This window comes from Meriones unguiculatus, chromosome 6 (genome assembly GCF_030254825.1).
Source record: "Meriones unguiculatus strain TT.TT164.6M chromosome 6, Bangor_MerUng_6.1, whole genome shotgun sequence".
NCBI classification, from domain to species: Eukaryota; Metazoa; Chordata; class Mammalia; order Rodentia; family Muridae; genus Meriones; species Meriones unguiculatus.
Window position 1 is genome coordinate 26022794 of NC_083354.1, and position 15856 is coordinate 26038649.

General features: G+C 43.6%; 1 pseudogene; it reads right to left on the reverse strand.

Annotated features, from left to right (window-relative positions):
- Positions 1 to 11085: 11085 nt before the first annotated feature.
- LOC110550531 (translation machinery-associated protein 16-like) lies at positions 11086 to 12079 on the reverse strand (annotated as a pseudogene).
- Between the last annotated feature and the right edge of the window lie 3777 nt (positions 12080 to 15856).

A 15856-nucleotide genomic window follows, 5' to 3' on the forward strand; every position in this document is an offset into this window, starting at 1 on the left:
TGCTGCTGAGGCACTTTCCTAATGGCCAAAGGAAACCAAACAAAAAAGGAATGCCGTGTCTGCAGAGTAAAGGTGGAGGAGGGTCAGGCAGAACAGGCTGGTCTCGCTCACTCACTGTGTAGCTGACCAGGGCCTTGAGGTTCAGATCATCCTGCCTCCACTTCCCCAGCCTGTGTAGAAGGTGAAAATATACCTGTGCTTCTCGTTTGCTGCACGTATTGGAAAGGGACCTCATTATGTGTTTAGCATTGACCTAAAGCAGAGTTAACGTCTGAAATCCTAATGTTCTTTTGAGCCTCTCTTTCCTACCAGAATAACAATATGTCAGAGCTGTTGGCAGTGCATTTTTATGAAGGTAGAACGGACAAGATCAAGCTTAAGACTGCAAGAAACCATCTCCAGTCCAGATCGTTGACTGTTTGTTTGTTTTGGGTTTTGTTTTTTTGAGACAAGGTTTTTCTGAGTAGAGCACTGGCTGTTCTGGAACTCACTTTGAAGACAAGGCTGGCCTCGAACTCACAAACTTCTGTCTCCTGAATTCTGGGATTAAAGGCGGGTGCACCACCACCACTGGCCCAACAGTTGATCTTAAATTAGGATTTACTCCTAAAGGGTAATGTGAGACAAGAACAATCCATCTATTGCACGTCTATAATGACGTCAGAGACCTCTGGAGATTGGGTGGTATTGATAAGTTTCAATCTGAAAGCTGGACAGTGGTGGTGCATGCCTTTAAGCACAGCATTTGGGAGGCTGTGGCAGGTGGATCTTTCTGAGTTTGAGGCCAACCTGGTCTACAGATTGAGCTCTCTGTTACACATAGAAACCCTGCCTCAAAACCCAACAATTTTAATAGTAATTTTAATAGTAATATATTATTTATTTATTAAAATATATATTTATAATAATAAGTTTCAGTCTGCTGCTGTAAGCAGGGTTCAGACCCAGATGCAGATCCAAGCTGAAGGGTGTGAGAGCTGCAGCAAAAATCTCCAGAAGATGACAAGTGGTTCCTAGGCTCATGGAAGGATGAAGACACTTCAAAGACCATTTTGGGAAAAACAGAAACTATTGATAGCCAACTGGGTGCATAATCCACAAACACATCTGGTATTCCTGGGAACAAGAAGGTAATTTCTACAAGTTTGTGCTTGTAGAAATGTATGGGTACTAGCCTGAGCTGGTGCTCTAGACCTGTAATCTCAACTTCCTGGGAGGCTGACACAGGAAAATAAAAATTAGTTTGCTGGGACTCTAGGGTGAGCTCAAGGAACCTAGAGATACAAATCAGTGATAGACCACTTCCCTGCTAGGTATTATCCCCACAATTGAAAAATAAATCAATATCAAGGTTGCAACATGCACCCCCATCCTATACACCACTTCAGGTCAGTTATATTAAACAGCTTTTCAGCTGGAAAAAGCATATGCACAGACTAAATATAACTTTTGTAAAGTTAAAAAAAAGTGTTGTGTGAATTCCATGTTTTTGTATTTGTTAAAGTGTGGTTATATTAGTTGTTTGTTGTTGCTATGATAAAACACCATGATCAAACCGACTTCTAGCTGAAAGTTTGTTTTGGCTTACTGTTTTAGAGGCAGAGTCCATAATGACAGGGAGGGCCATGACTGCAGGTGGACCAGAGCAAGAGGCTAAGGGATCACATCACAACTGCACACAGGAAGCAGAAGCCTGAAATGGAAGTAAATTCTCAAAGCTTGCCCCTAGTGACAAGCTCCCTCAACAAGCCTCCATGTCCTAAGGTTTCCCAACAGTGCCACCAGCTGGAGACCAAGTATTTAATGTCTATAGGGACATTTCTTTCAAGCCACCACAGTGACTTTTTTTTTGGGTGGGTGGGGGTGTTTTTTGAGATAAGGTTTCTCTGTGTAGCTTTGGCTGTCCTGGACTTGCTTTGTAGACCAGGATGGTCTTGAATTCATGAGGCTCGGCCTGTCTCTGCCTCCCTGAGTGCTGGGATTATAGGCGTGTGTCCCTGGCTACACAGTGTCATAATTACTTCATGGATGATGGTCCTTGTCAGTGCCAAAACTTCTTTCTGGAGAAGTGACACCCGTGATCCTGCTTACTGAAAACACAAAATGTTCTTTACAACCCAGAACTCAGTTTATTAGAATTTAGCTTTTCTCATAATACAAATCGTGACAGACTGCTGATTGCTCACCAGAATCGTTTCTCTTCTTGCTGAATACGGGAAGCTTGACCCTGCTTCCCAGCTGCCCCTGCAGATAGATGGGATCATGATATTGTGTTCTAACCAACAGAGTACGAATGGAGTGTGGCTGCCCCGTGAGGGCCTGAGATGACCAGTGCATGGACGAACCTGCACTCATGAGGAAGAGCTTCCCTCTGCCCGTGTGCCAGCCACCTCCTCACCTGCCTTATCAACAGAGAAACCGGGAACTGTTTTACAACCTGTAATCCCAGAACTCCGGAGGCAGAGGCAGGTGGATATGTGTGAGTTTGAGGTTGGCCCCGTCTACAGAGTGAGTCCAGGATAGCCAAGGTTACACAGAGAAACCCTGTCTCGAAAAAAACAGAGAGAGAGAGAGAGAGAGAGAGAGAGAGAGAGAGAGAGAGAGAGAGAGACTGGGGAGCTAGCCAGTTAGTTTATTGGGGTAAAGGGCTTGCCATCAAGCCTGGTGATCATGAGAACTAAGAGTTGTCCTATAACCTCTACACTTGAGTCATGCTTGCCCACACTTTAAATTAATTAATTAATTAGTTAACTAACTAACTAAATAAATAAACTAGTTAATTAGATAAATAAAACTGGGGTAGAGGGAAAAACTGTGTTTAAAGACAAAAAAAAATGTCTTTTTTCCCCCCTTTATGTATTAGGGGTTGAATCAGGTCATTACAAATGATGGGCAAGTGTTCTACTGAGGTACCTCAAAAAGTACCCTTTTTGTCCTTTTCATTTCTCGGCAGTATCTCTAAGTACCCCAAGGTACATTTGAACTCATTCTGAAGCTCAGGCAAGCCCTGGAACTTGTGATCCCTTTGCCTCAGACTCCTGAGTAGCTGACAGGCCTGTGTTACAGGACCAGTTCCAGACAGGAGCTAGTGCACTAGATTTGTTACTGTAGCCTGTCCCCACTAATACACTAACAGGCTTTGAAAAATTCAGGCCTAGTGTTGTATTCTGGTTTTGTAAGTCAACTATAAATTTGAACAGTGTTATACTTACAATGTATCTTTGCATTTGAGGTTTAAGGACCAGAAAACATACAATGCATCTCAGTAAAAAAAAAAAAAAAAAGGTAAGTTATAAATGAGCTAAAGAAATGGCAGGCTCAGAGGCAGGAGATGATTCTGCTTGCTGGGCAATCAGAACCAGAGTTCAAACACCCAACACCCACATAAAATACCAAAATAGCCAACATTTTTTTAGCAAAGCAGGGTAAGTACCTAATAGCCAGGCATGATGGCACACACCTGTAATCCCAGACCTGAGACAGGTCAGCCTGAGTTACTACCTAGGGAGACACTCTTTTTCCTTTGTTTGCTTGTTTGTTTGTTTTTGGTTTTTCTAGATAGGATTTCTCTGTTTAGCCTTGGCTGTCCTGGACTCAGGACAGAGAAATCCGGCTTTGTAGACCAGGCCGGCCTTGAACTCACAGAGATCTGCCTGCCTCTGCATCCAAGTGCCACCAAACTCTGCTGCGGAGACACTGTCTTATACACACGCAACACACAAAAACCATCCTAGAAATAACTTTGATCATATATGGCCAAATCGCTGTACTTGGAAGCTAAGCAGGGCCAGGCCTAGTTAACATTTAGAGAGGAGAAATGTCTTTACTCAGCAATGCCAGCAGGGTGCTGGGGAAGTGGGATTGCTAAGTAACTTCTTTCTAACACAAGGGGAACAAAAATAAATCCCTGTTTCTAGGACTGTAATATGGAGGCCTTCCTACTATGAGAGTTTTATTTTAGGCACCTCGAGAATTGTCTTTATTTCAGGCTCCTACTCAGGATCTGAATTGTCTTAAGAGTTTGTAAGAGCAATGGAGATTGCAGTTCCTTAGCCCTGTTTACTCTGCTCCAGCAGCGTCAGATGCTCAGCTCCAATTCCTTCAGTTTAGACATCTTCTCAGACTGTTAAAGGCATGCATACCTGACCTTTTATGTGAGTGCTAGGGATCTGAACCCAGGTCCTTATGTTTTTGGAGCAAGTGCTCTTACCTACTGAGACATCTCCCCAGCCCTTTATTTTTCACTGTATTGTACGTATGTATGTACTTTGAGGTTTTTTGTTTTGCTTTTTTGAGACAGGGTTTCTCTGTATAGCCCTGGCTGTCCTGAAACTCACTCTGTAGACCAGGCTGGCCTCAAACTCAGAGATCTGGGATTAAAGGCATGCATCACTACCACCTGGCAACTTATCTATCTATCTATCTATCTATCTATCTATCTATCTATCTATCTATCTATCTATTTTTTTTATTTTATATTTTTGACAAGATTTCTTTGTGTAACCTTTGCTGTCATGGAACTTACTCTGTAGACCAGGCTGGCCTTGAACTCACAGAGATCTACCTACCTCTGTGCTGGTATTAAAGGCATGTGCTACCACGCCCAGCTAACATTGCTCATTTATCTATTTAGCTATTTATTTATTGTTGATTTAGATCTTATTTATTTAATGCTGATTTGTTTATTTTTTAGATAGGCTTTAGTCTGTAGTCCTCAGGCTGACCTGGACCTCACTATCCTCTTGCTTCAGCATCTCAAATGCTGACAGTTCAGTTGTGAAGCACTATTTTTCAGTAAAATAGTTGAGACTAGTATTTTCTCTTTAGTTTAAAAGTAAATTGAATAATTTACCCCTTTATCCTATCATTCCTATATCACCTCTTTTTTCTTTTCATCCCTTCTCTCCCCTTCTCCTTTAACATTAGATAGGAGACAAAGGATAGAGGAAAGAAAAGGAAAGAGAACAAGATATCCATTAATCTGAGCTGGAGAAATGGCTCAGAGGTTAAGAAGCTCTGAGTTCAATCCCTAGATGGCTCACAACTATCTATAGTGAGATCTGGTGCCCTCTTTTGTCCTGCAGGCACACATGCAGGCAGAACACTGTATACATAGTATATATATATTTAAAGATATCCCTTAGTCTAACCTCCTTTAATTTGTTTCCTCCCTGACCAAGACCATTAACAACTTGTAACCAACTCTACTTTACAACAACAAATATCCATCATCCATCAAACAACCAAAAAACATTTGGGAACGGGGCATTGTTCTATTAAAATTATTTCTTGTTTTCTGGGGGCAATGTTCTCTTTTGGGGGAACCTAAGAAAATTAGAATAATGACCAAGTACTAGGAGAGCTAGCTGTAACATTTGCTGTACAGTCTCTGTGGGATAGGAAAGTGCAGGGCTTAAGTGAAGTCCTGGATGGAACAGTCTGTGAGGCTGGACCATCTTAGCTAGCCATTTTTAAGTTGCTCTGATGCAGATTTTTGAGGCAGTCTGTGAGGTTGGATCATCTGGGATACTTGTCTTCTTTGGTGTCTGGTCCTTTTGTTTTGCAAACATATAAACTTTCAAAAGTAATTACATTTTTTTTCATCAACACATGCATGGGGTGTGCAGTGGGCACAAATCAACCAATGATTCTCTGCTCCCTGTTTGAGCAGGTGAAAGGCATCAAACCCCATAAGCTGCAATATAAATATCTATCCATGCCATGGTAAAGGATGCCATTCTAAGTCCTGAGGACTCTGTACCCAACAAGATTTCTTGTCTATGCAAAGAGATGTCTCAGATACTCTCAGAGCTGTTCCCATGTAAAGGGATCAGCATTCATGTTACCAGTTTTGTTGTGCTTTTTGGTTTCTTTTTTCCTTTCTGAAGCCAAAAATTTCAGGCGGTCTTCCCCATTCAAATCTAATCTTTATTAATTTGGAAGGAATCCATAGTTTTTCTTCTCCTGTTGAAACAAAGGCAAAACCTCTTCTGTGGGACACATTTCCTACTGTCCATTCTGAGGTTACCACTTCTATTGGCTGATCCAACTCAGCCGTTATCCAAGGGTTTTCAGCAGCCGTGCTCCTTAGTCATTGACATTCAAGCATCATTTAATCTATCTCTGAGACAGTCTATATTCTTCTGTCCTATGACTCTCTCTCTGAGACAGGGTTTTCCTGTGTAGTCATGGCTGTCCTGGACTTGCTTTGTAGACCAGGCTGGCCTTGAATTCAGAAATCCTTCTGCCTCTGCCTCCCAGGGTGTTGGGACTGCAGGTGTGCACCACCACGCCCAGCTTGAGTATCTCCTTTAAAGTGTAGCAAGATCTGGTACAATTGCCTGATCTGTATGACTGTAAGATAGATATGTAATGTGTTCTATGTCTAAAAATTGTTGTATTCTAATGGATACATATGCTGGAGTAGAATCAGCTTCCATCTTCAATATAGCCATCACCTTTAGCAAATGTGCAATCTCAGAATCATCCTTTTCAGAATTTTAGGCAAAAGCCCACTGGAATTCTGAATATGAACTTATAGTATGGTACACATATTTTACTTTTCCAAACTCTACAAAATAAAACACAGAAGCTATTGTATGACATTTCTTTAAGGCTACATTATTACACAAAAACTGTATTTTTTTTAAACTCAGGATATAGACCTTCATCTGGTAGTTGATTCTTGATACTATGAATATAATATCCAGCTTGACCATATTGGTGTATAGCCAAAGCCATTCTGTAATCTCTTTATGCTCTTGTGGATTTCTTTCAACTGGCAGTACCCTTTTTTTTTTTTTTGTCATTGTAGGTTCCAGATTTGATTCTTCTGAAGATACTTTATTATGAATCACAGGATTTTCCAATCTCTTTTTTATTGTCTCCATTCTAGCATTTAATTTTTCAGTTTTTTCCTTCTCTAAGTCTGCTTTATTCTGATATTTCTTAAAGAAGATATGTACAATTGCAATCATTACTGAAAAGTATAATTATTTCTTTGCTGATAAGTGTAACAAAATTATACACGGTCCAAGTGCCCCCTGCCATTGCACTTTCCATTCGTCAACGTAGGAAATGTTTTCCTTTTCTCCTCTCTGTCTCCTTTTTTCCAGGGACTGTATTATGCACATTGGCAGGATATTCCTACTTTCTCTCTCCTCTGAAGACTTTATTTTATTTTTCTCTCTTCTTTGTTTGGAAATTTTACTTTCTATGTGTATTTATTCATCTCTCTTTTGCTGCTTTTTAACCTAATATCTTTTTCTTATTTATTTGTTTGTGTGTTTTTAGAGACAGGGTTTCTCTGTGTAGCTATGGCTGTCCTGAACTCATTTTGTAGACCAGGCTGGCCTTGAATTCGCAGAGATCTGCCTGCCTCTGCCTCCCTGAGTGCTGGGATTACAAGCGTGTGCCAACCAGGCCAAGCTCCTTAATATCCTTTTCTGTATTTAATTTCCTCTAGACTCTTTTTCGTCTTTACGTGGCTTATTCTTTTTAATTTTATTTTACTCTTTCTTTGTGTACTTTTGTTGGCGTGTCCTCTGCTGGGCCAAGTTTCTCTGCCCCGCTGCCTTCTGTGGGAGGATGCGTTGTGTGTGGGAGGTGGGGGAATACAGACTTTTGCAGTCATTCAGCTAAATGTGCTGAATGTGCTGAATGTGCGGGCTGCTAGCTCCGCCCCAGCCATTCTGTTCGTGGGGAAGGGGCAGCTTTACCATTCTGCTGGAGAAACCACGGCTTCTGGGCTGAGACTTATCCTTAGGCTGACGTGTTTTCACTGCCTGTCCTGGGCCCTCGGGCCACCCTGGCTGGGCTGATGCTTGCCCTCCTGTGAGAGTCAAGTCTCATGTAAACAGGTGTCGGAGGGCGCCTCCGTTACTCTCCACCCCAGCTCTAGGAAATTGCTGGGCCCCACTGCCACCACCATTTCTACCTCCACCCACTCTGGTTAGGTGGTGCCGGCAGCTGCGTTGGCCACTGGGACACAGCTCATCCCAAATGGGCTATTGTTTTTGCTGCTGTCTGTAGCTCATCAGCTCTATCAACCAGCTCTGACTGGAGCTGCTGCACGCAGCAGTGAGTTCCCAGAGGCTGGCATGCTCCTATGTATGATCCACCACCGCTTCTGCTCTCTGTTCACGCCTCACGTTCTCGGGCACCAGCTGGTACCGGCGGGACTGTGTCTAATACCTGCATCTTTTGTTGTAAGCTTGGATTTTTGTCTTAGTTTGGGCTACATGCCTACCATGTTGGACGCCAAATGTGAAAGTACGGATTATGCCTGCCCCAGCTCGGAATAATGACGCAGAGACTTACGTATATTTAAAATAGCTTTAGGCCTTAAGCTAGGCTATGGTCCCCAACCAGCTAACCCATTTATCTTAATCCATCTTAATCTATGTTCTGGCTGAGGTTCCTTACCTCCCCTCAGTCTCGTACATCCAGCTCCTGCATCTCGATGGCATCTCTCTAGGTCCCCAACTAAGACTGACACTCCTCTCTCTGTCTCTGTCTCTCTCTCTTTGCCCAAAAATCCCACCTTTTCCTCTCCTGCCCAGCTAAAGGATGTTCAGCTCTTTGTTTGACCAATCAGAAGATGACTGAGAACAATGTTTTACAAAACACTGAATCAAGAGATGCTTCATAATAATGACAATATCAAGATCTGGACTGAAACCAGCTCTTTGGGGGGAAAAGTCAGCACTTAAATACACAGAGCACAAAAACACCCTCCAACAGGTTTTGTAAAGAATAGGCGTTTAGCAAAGATTAAGCTCATTGTGTTTCATTAATTAGTAACTGTTTTATGGGACTGAAGCCATAACTAGTGGCATAGCACTTGCCTACCTTGTGGTAAGCCATAGGTTCTAGCCACACAAAAGAAAAAAATCTCCAGTGGCAGCAAGGATCCTCAGTGGGTAGAACCATCTGCCATGCAGGCCTGAACCCCCCTCTCCCCAAGGTACACCCCAATATGGCAACAGGAGGCCCACTCTCAAAACTTGTCCTCTGATGACACATACTAATATGAACATACCTCACTTGTACTCACGCACATGCACACACATACACATATATGTACACACTCATACACACACGAATGCACACACCACCACCACCACCAATAATAAATTAAATGAAGGAGTCAGAGTGATGGCTCAGTGGTTACGAGAACTTGCTGCTCCTCCAGAGGATTTAGGTTGGCTCCAGCACCCACACTGGGCAGTCATCTCCAAGGGATTCAATACGTCTGAGGGCAACTACACTCATGTGCACACACATGCACATGTAATTAAAAAAAAAGTCACTTTAATTAAATTAAAGAATAAAAACTCTAGCTGGGCAGTAGTGGTGCACACCTTTAATCCCAGCACTTGGGAGGAAGAGGCAGGTGGATTTCTGTGAGTTCGAGGCCAGCCTGGTCTACAGAGTGAGTTCCAGAACATCCATACCTCCATAGAGAAACCCTGTCTCAAAAAAACAAAAAACAAAAAAGAGCAAGAAGAAGAAGAAGAAGAAGAAGAAGAAGAAGAAGAAGAAGAAGAAGAAGAAGAAGAAGAAGAAGAAAGCTCTAAAATAAGGGCTATTGCAGAAATCTTTTTATTTTGCTTTGTTTTATTTTTTAAGACAGGGTTTTTCTGTGTAGCCCTGGCTGTCCTAGAACTGGCTCTGGGCTGACCTGGAACTCACAGAAACCCACCTGCCTCTGCCTCCTAGGCACTGAGGTTAAAGGCATGCATTGCCTTTAACCTGGCAGTTCCCCCTCCCCCCTTTAATGCAGTGTTTCTCTGTGTAGCCCTGGCAGTCCTGTAACTAGGCTATCATCAAACTCAGAGATCTGCCTGTCTCTGCCTCCAAAGTGTTGGGATCAAAGGAACGTGCCACCACCACCCAGCCAACAATTATCTTTTTAAAACAATAGTTTTGTGTTTATTTGTGTGCCTAGGTATGTCTGTGCCCATGTCCACAGAGGCCTGAAGAGGGTGCTACAATCCCTTCCATTAGGGTTACATGTATTTGTGAGCTTCCAGATGTGAATACTTGGAAGGAAATCCTGGTCCTCTGCAAGAGCAGCAATCACTGAACTAGTGAGCCATCTCTCCAGCCCCTATAAATAAAAGCACAGGCCCTTCCAGACAGAACACTCAGATTGCGGGATGTGAAGACTGATCATGTATACCAGCATTTACAAAGATGCCCATTAAAAATACTGCAAGCACCTGTTTCCTTATCCAGAGACTGCAGCCTCGGTAGCCTGTTGGTGGAAGAGCACTAACAAGCTGTCCAGACACTCTGGACAATTTTCAGGACATGGGTGAAAGCACGTGGAAGGAACTGCAGAAGTCTGTTTCTAAGAAGCCAGGCTCGGGTCCTAGCTGATCCTCAGCATGGGTGGTCAATCAAACCACCTAGATTTGCCATCTACTAACTGAGCGCTAAGGAAAGACATCAGAGAACAGGAAAGAAATAACCTGGTGAGCTGGCTCAGTGAGTAAAGTTCAGGGCAAGGCTGGTGACTGACCTGAGCTTCATTCCAGGAAGCTATGTAAAGGTGAAGAGAGAGGACCAAGTCCACAGTATTGTCCTTTGGCCTCTGGTGCGCACGCGCACGCACGCACGCACGCACACACACACGCGCGCGCACACACACACACACACACACACACACTGGCATATGTGTGCACACCTACATATATAAACAGATAATTTTTCAAAAGTAAGTATAATGAATAATGAGCCCATATTCATGGACTAAAATAATTAAGATTGTTTAAATGTCCGTTACCCAAAGTGACCTGTAGAGTCTAGGCAAAACAGATGAAAATACCTGTGGCAGGCTGGGTTTCTAGTCACACGTGGTAATCCAGTGCTGAGGAAGCAGAGGCAGAAGGATGATGTGCTTCAGGGACAACCTGGTCTAAATAGTGAGTTCCAGGCCAGTCAAGGAAACAGAGCTAAAGTTTCTTTCAAGAAAACCATCTGCTAGGCATGGTGGCTCACGCCTGTAATCCCAGCACTCAGCACTCAGGGAGGCAGAGACAGGTGGATCTCAGTGAGTTCTAGATCAGCTTGGACTACAGATGAGTCCAGGACAGACAGGGCTACACAGAGAAACCCTGTCTCAAAAAACAAACAAACAAGAAAGAAAAAAAGAAAACTATCTTTGCCAAATACAAAGATATTCTTTTTTTCTTTACTTACTAAAACTTTTATCTGTGTGTGCACTCATGCCAAGGTGTGCATGCAGATGTCAGAAGAAACCGTGTAGTGTCTGTTCTCTTCACCGGTGGATTCCGGAAATCAAACTTTGGCAGTCAGGCGTGGTTGCAGGCCCGTCTGCCGGGCCATCTCACCAGCCCACATGTAGGTGATTACTTAGCACGCTCAGCGAGTAGGATGTGAAGGCCTCAAGTGACTTCAGTAAAGTCAGGCAGGCACTGGAGTCATTTCTTCATCTGTGTCACTCGCTTCACTTGCTGGTTCCAGTTTCCCGTCTGTAAAGTCCCCAGTTTCCCCTGTTCTAATTCTCCTAAGTCCTTTTCTATATTTAAAATATTCGTCTGTTTGTGCTTCTCAGGGATTGCATCATGAGCACAGACTTTCCTCATTCTGGTGTTCGGCAATTTCTTCAGATCAAAATCCCATTCCCGGGAAGTCTGCAGACTACCAGGGTCTAAAATGCCTGGGATCTCCACGCCGTAGCCGTACTGCTGCCACTCCTGCTCCTTTGTTTGCTTGGTGGCCGCCTCCTTCCCTGCCTGTCCCTGGTGCTGTTGTGTAACTCAGTCTGCTCCAGCTCACCGCTGAACCGATTCACATACCTTTCAATTAATTCACAGGCATCTTTCTTTGAATATTTCTTTCTTTTTTCTCTCTCTTTTTTTTTTTTTGTATCCAGATGACTGTGAAACCACTGAAGCTTGTCACCAATAAGGTTGAGATGCAAGGCCCTCTCAGTCTTCAATCTTTCCTTCTTGTCTTGTCTGTGAGACTCTCTTGCAATCTGAGCTGCTTTTCTACCATACGGAGGGATGACTTTCTTTTCCCGTCCTACAATTTTTCCTTTCATTCCTTTAGGCACAACTATGTCCTGGCCATGGAGGCCCCGCAACTTAGAAGCAACAATCTCACTGAATGCAGTCTCAGCCGCAGCTGCAGCCGCTCCCAAGTTCATTCCTTTTGAAACACACGTGGTTCCAGGGGGCAGAGACATTCTTTACAGAACTCGAAAAAACAGTTCTGGAATTCACATGGAAGCACAAAAGACCCTGAATAGCCAATAGCCATCTTGAGCAAAAGAACAGTAATCAAAACACAGTAATCAAAACAATATTTTATGTACAAAAACCAGATACACAAGGCTGGAATGATGGCCTAGGGGTAAAGGCACTTGCTGGCAAGCCTGAGGGCCTGAGTTCAAACTTAAGGGCCCACATCATAGAAGGGGAAAAGCAACTCCAGAAAGTTGTCCTTGGACTTTCACATTGTGAGGTCCGTGTTGTGATGCCAGGAAAGGAGAGGTTCACAGGATCAGGAGCTTGAAGAGGTCATTAAAGAGCCACAGGCAGAGACAGGCTTTATTCACCAGGACAAAGGCCCCTCGTCAGGGCAGCCAACAGCAGTCGCCTGTGCATGTGCCAGGACACGTGTAGACTGGTAGGCAAGCCACATTGCTGTAGGCTCGTACACCTACAAACACATGCAAGGCCATATTTATACAAAAATCACACGGAAGTGGCATTTGCCAAAATAGCTATACAACAGAATGCATCATCAGAGAATGGTCTCTGGATAGTTGGTGCCAGCCATGTTGTGTTGACTCGTAATCCACCATGCTCAGTGTCAGGCATGTTTTAACTGATTCTTATCAGATATCCGTACCCCATGGTGTGTAAACATAAACTGGCCCTTATAGTCTTCTGTTCCTAAGAAGACCTGGGGAACAGAACAAAGCTCTAAATTCAGCTCACACATTTGCAACCTGCACCAGAAAGAAGAAAGATTAAAGTCACATACTCTCTTTGACAACCACACCAAAGCTTCTATCAACACAAAAAACACAGTTCTCACCTCACAGGGAATAAGGGACAGTTTATTCTGGAGACAAATGTGGGTGACCACAGCACAGAATGCAGACTTAGGCTCACCCCCTAATGGCATGTTCTGGTGTGGAAGCAGTTCTGTGACTTTTTTTTTGTAACTATAACAAATAAAAATCAGCCAGGTGATGGCAGTGCATGCCTCTAATCCCAGCACTCTGGAGGCAGAGGCAGGGAGAACTGAGTTTAAGCTCACCATTGTATGTAGAGGGAGTTCCAAGACATCCAGGACTACACAGAGAAAACCTGTCTCAAAACAAACAAACAAAAAACAGCCTCCGATTCAAGAGCAAAACAAATAGAAGTCACAAACCAAGGCACTTATCAAATACATTGGAGGGGTACCTCAGGTAGGTGCGTGAAGGCAGATGGAGAGAATTTGCTATTGGCCTTAGATGTTTCTGACAATATTCTTACCTCTTTGATTGGTGGAAAACTAAGATTTTGTTAATACATTCTACAAGTGTTCTGTTTGTTTGTTTTTAAAATTTCTTGGGCTGTTGGGTTCCTCTTTATCTGAGTGTGAAAAGTTTCACAAGGAGGAGGGCAAGGAAAGGCTAAGTCAGCAGGCTAAAGATAGCCCAGGATACCTTGTACTTTGGCTCTGGCTTTGCAGCATTCCATGCTCTCCACGCCACTGAAGTTCCAGCCATCAGCCTTTGTAAACACAGCTTCTTTTCAGAGATTCTCCTTCACATTTTGCAACCTGGATGCAACTATGAAGATTACACGGGCTGGAGAGATGGCTCAGTGCTTAAGAGCACTGATTTATTTTCTAGAGGACCTGGATATAGTTCCCAGCACCCAAATGGTATCTCATAACCTTCGCTAACTCCAGCTCCGGGGGATACGACACCACTTTCTGGCCTCCCACGGGCACTAGGTATACACATGGTACACAAGTATGCATGCAGGCAACATAGTCATACATATATATATATGTGTGTACATGCATGTGGAACATGTATGTGCATGCAGGTGTATAAGGACCGGAACCCGTTTGCATGCTCAGAGGTCAGAGATGCCATGAGCCACTCTACTCGATCATCCTGCCTATGTCATTTAGAAAAGTTTCCTTACTGTGCTAGAGCTAGACTTTCAGAAAGCAAGTCCCAGCACACTCTCTCCCCACCAAGACGGGGCTACAGGAGCACTCAGCCAACCCATCTTCTCAAAGGGTGCTGGCAACTGGACCTCAGTTCTGCATGCCTGTTGGTGAGTGCTCTTGCCATCAACCATCTTCCCAGCTTCCTTCCTTCTCTTCTTTTCTTTCTTTCTTTCTTTCTTTCTTTCTTTCTTTCTTTCTTTCTTTCTTTCTTTCTTGATTTATTTACCAGGTGTGGTGATGTACACATTTCATCCCAGTAGAGGCAGGCAGATTTCTGAGTTCGAGGCCAGCCTACTCGACAGGGCAAGTTCCAGGACAGCCAACACTACATAGAGAAACCCTGTCTCAGAAAAACAACCACATAAGATTTATTTGTTTGTCTACTTAAGTGTTTGTTTATGTGTGTGTGCGGGTGCACATTCCTGTGTTCTTAAATTGATAGAAGAGGTTGTCGGGCGTTTTCCTCTATCTCTCTCTGCCAACTCCTTTTGACATGAGTATTTAGCATAATAATAGCAGTGCCGGTCAAGGCTCTGACTTCCATAACAATGAGTTTGAATAGGTTTAGAGTAACAGGCTTGAAATTTTTCCTGAGGAGCAGATGCCAAATCTAAGAAGACAGTGGTTGGTTAGCCCCATAACAGTCTTCCTAGTATGACCGGGGTCACATCTCGCCGGCAGGTCAGTGTTGCAGCATATAGGATCACTCTGATGAGGTCTTTTCCCCGCCACAGCAGCCTCCGTAGTGCTTCATGCACTATGAAAGCTAGCTAGGAAGGAAGGTCGCCGTCTGTTTCAACCTGATTTCTCATGTGCTTCAGCCAAAGTCTTACCATATACTTGTGGTGGGCAACCAAGAGCACTGGCAATAACTTGCATCATTTGGGGGACTTCTGAGACTTCCTTGATCAGTAACTCATAGAGAGGTTGTCCTGTGCCTGTCCAGCCCTAATTTCTGAATTTTGATGATTGTATTATGGTTATATGTGATAATTATTAGAAGGCAGTTTCCCGGGGCCCAGCCATCTCAGGAACAAGTTTCATCTTGCTGGCCAATCAAAACTGAGTTCACATTCCTAGCCCCTGGAACCCAATTCATATCTTGTTTCTTTAGCTATTTTCATGTTTGTTTGTTAACCAGTAAAGCATTTAAAGAGGGAAGTTGCCGTTATCAGTTATCTAAGCTGAGGCGCGCAAGCTAATTGTCAATGTGTTGTCTGTCTTAACTTAAAGCTTGCTCACTTCTTCATTCTCTTATCTTCTAAATTCCAGGCCAAAGTCCAGAAGAGAATGTGACTGTGGGTTCTGAAGCCAGGTGACCTGAAAAGGTCCTGTCACCTTGTGCTTAACCCTGTGTGTCAAAGTATGATTGGCCAATACAGCAACCCACCCCGCTCCTGTTCCTAACCCTTAAAAATGTTGCACAATCTCCCTTCCGGGACTGGTTCAGATCCGGAACTGGCTGCCTCCCTGCTAGCGCAGAAAATAAAACTTGCATTTTAAGCTCCTGTCTCTGAAGTGAGTTTTCTAGGCTTCCACCCCGAACCCAACATTTTGATGCATGAACTGGAAAGCCAAGAGCTCATGCCTGTTTTGGGGTGCCCCACCGGTAAGTCTGAACCTCTTGTGAGGTACCAATTTGGTA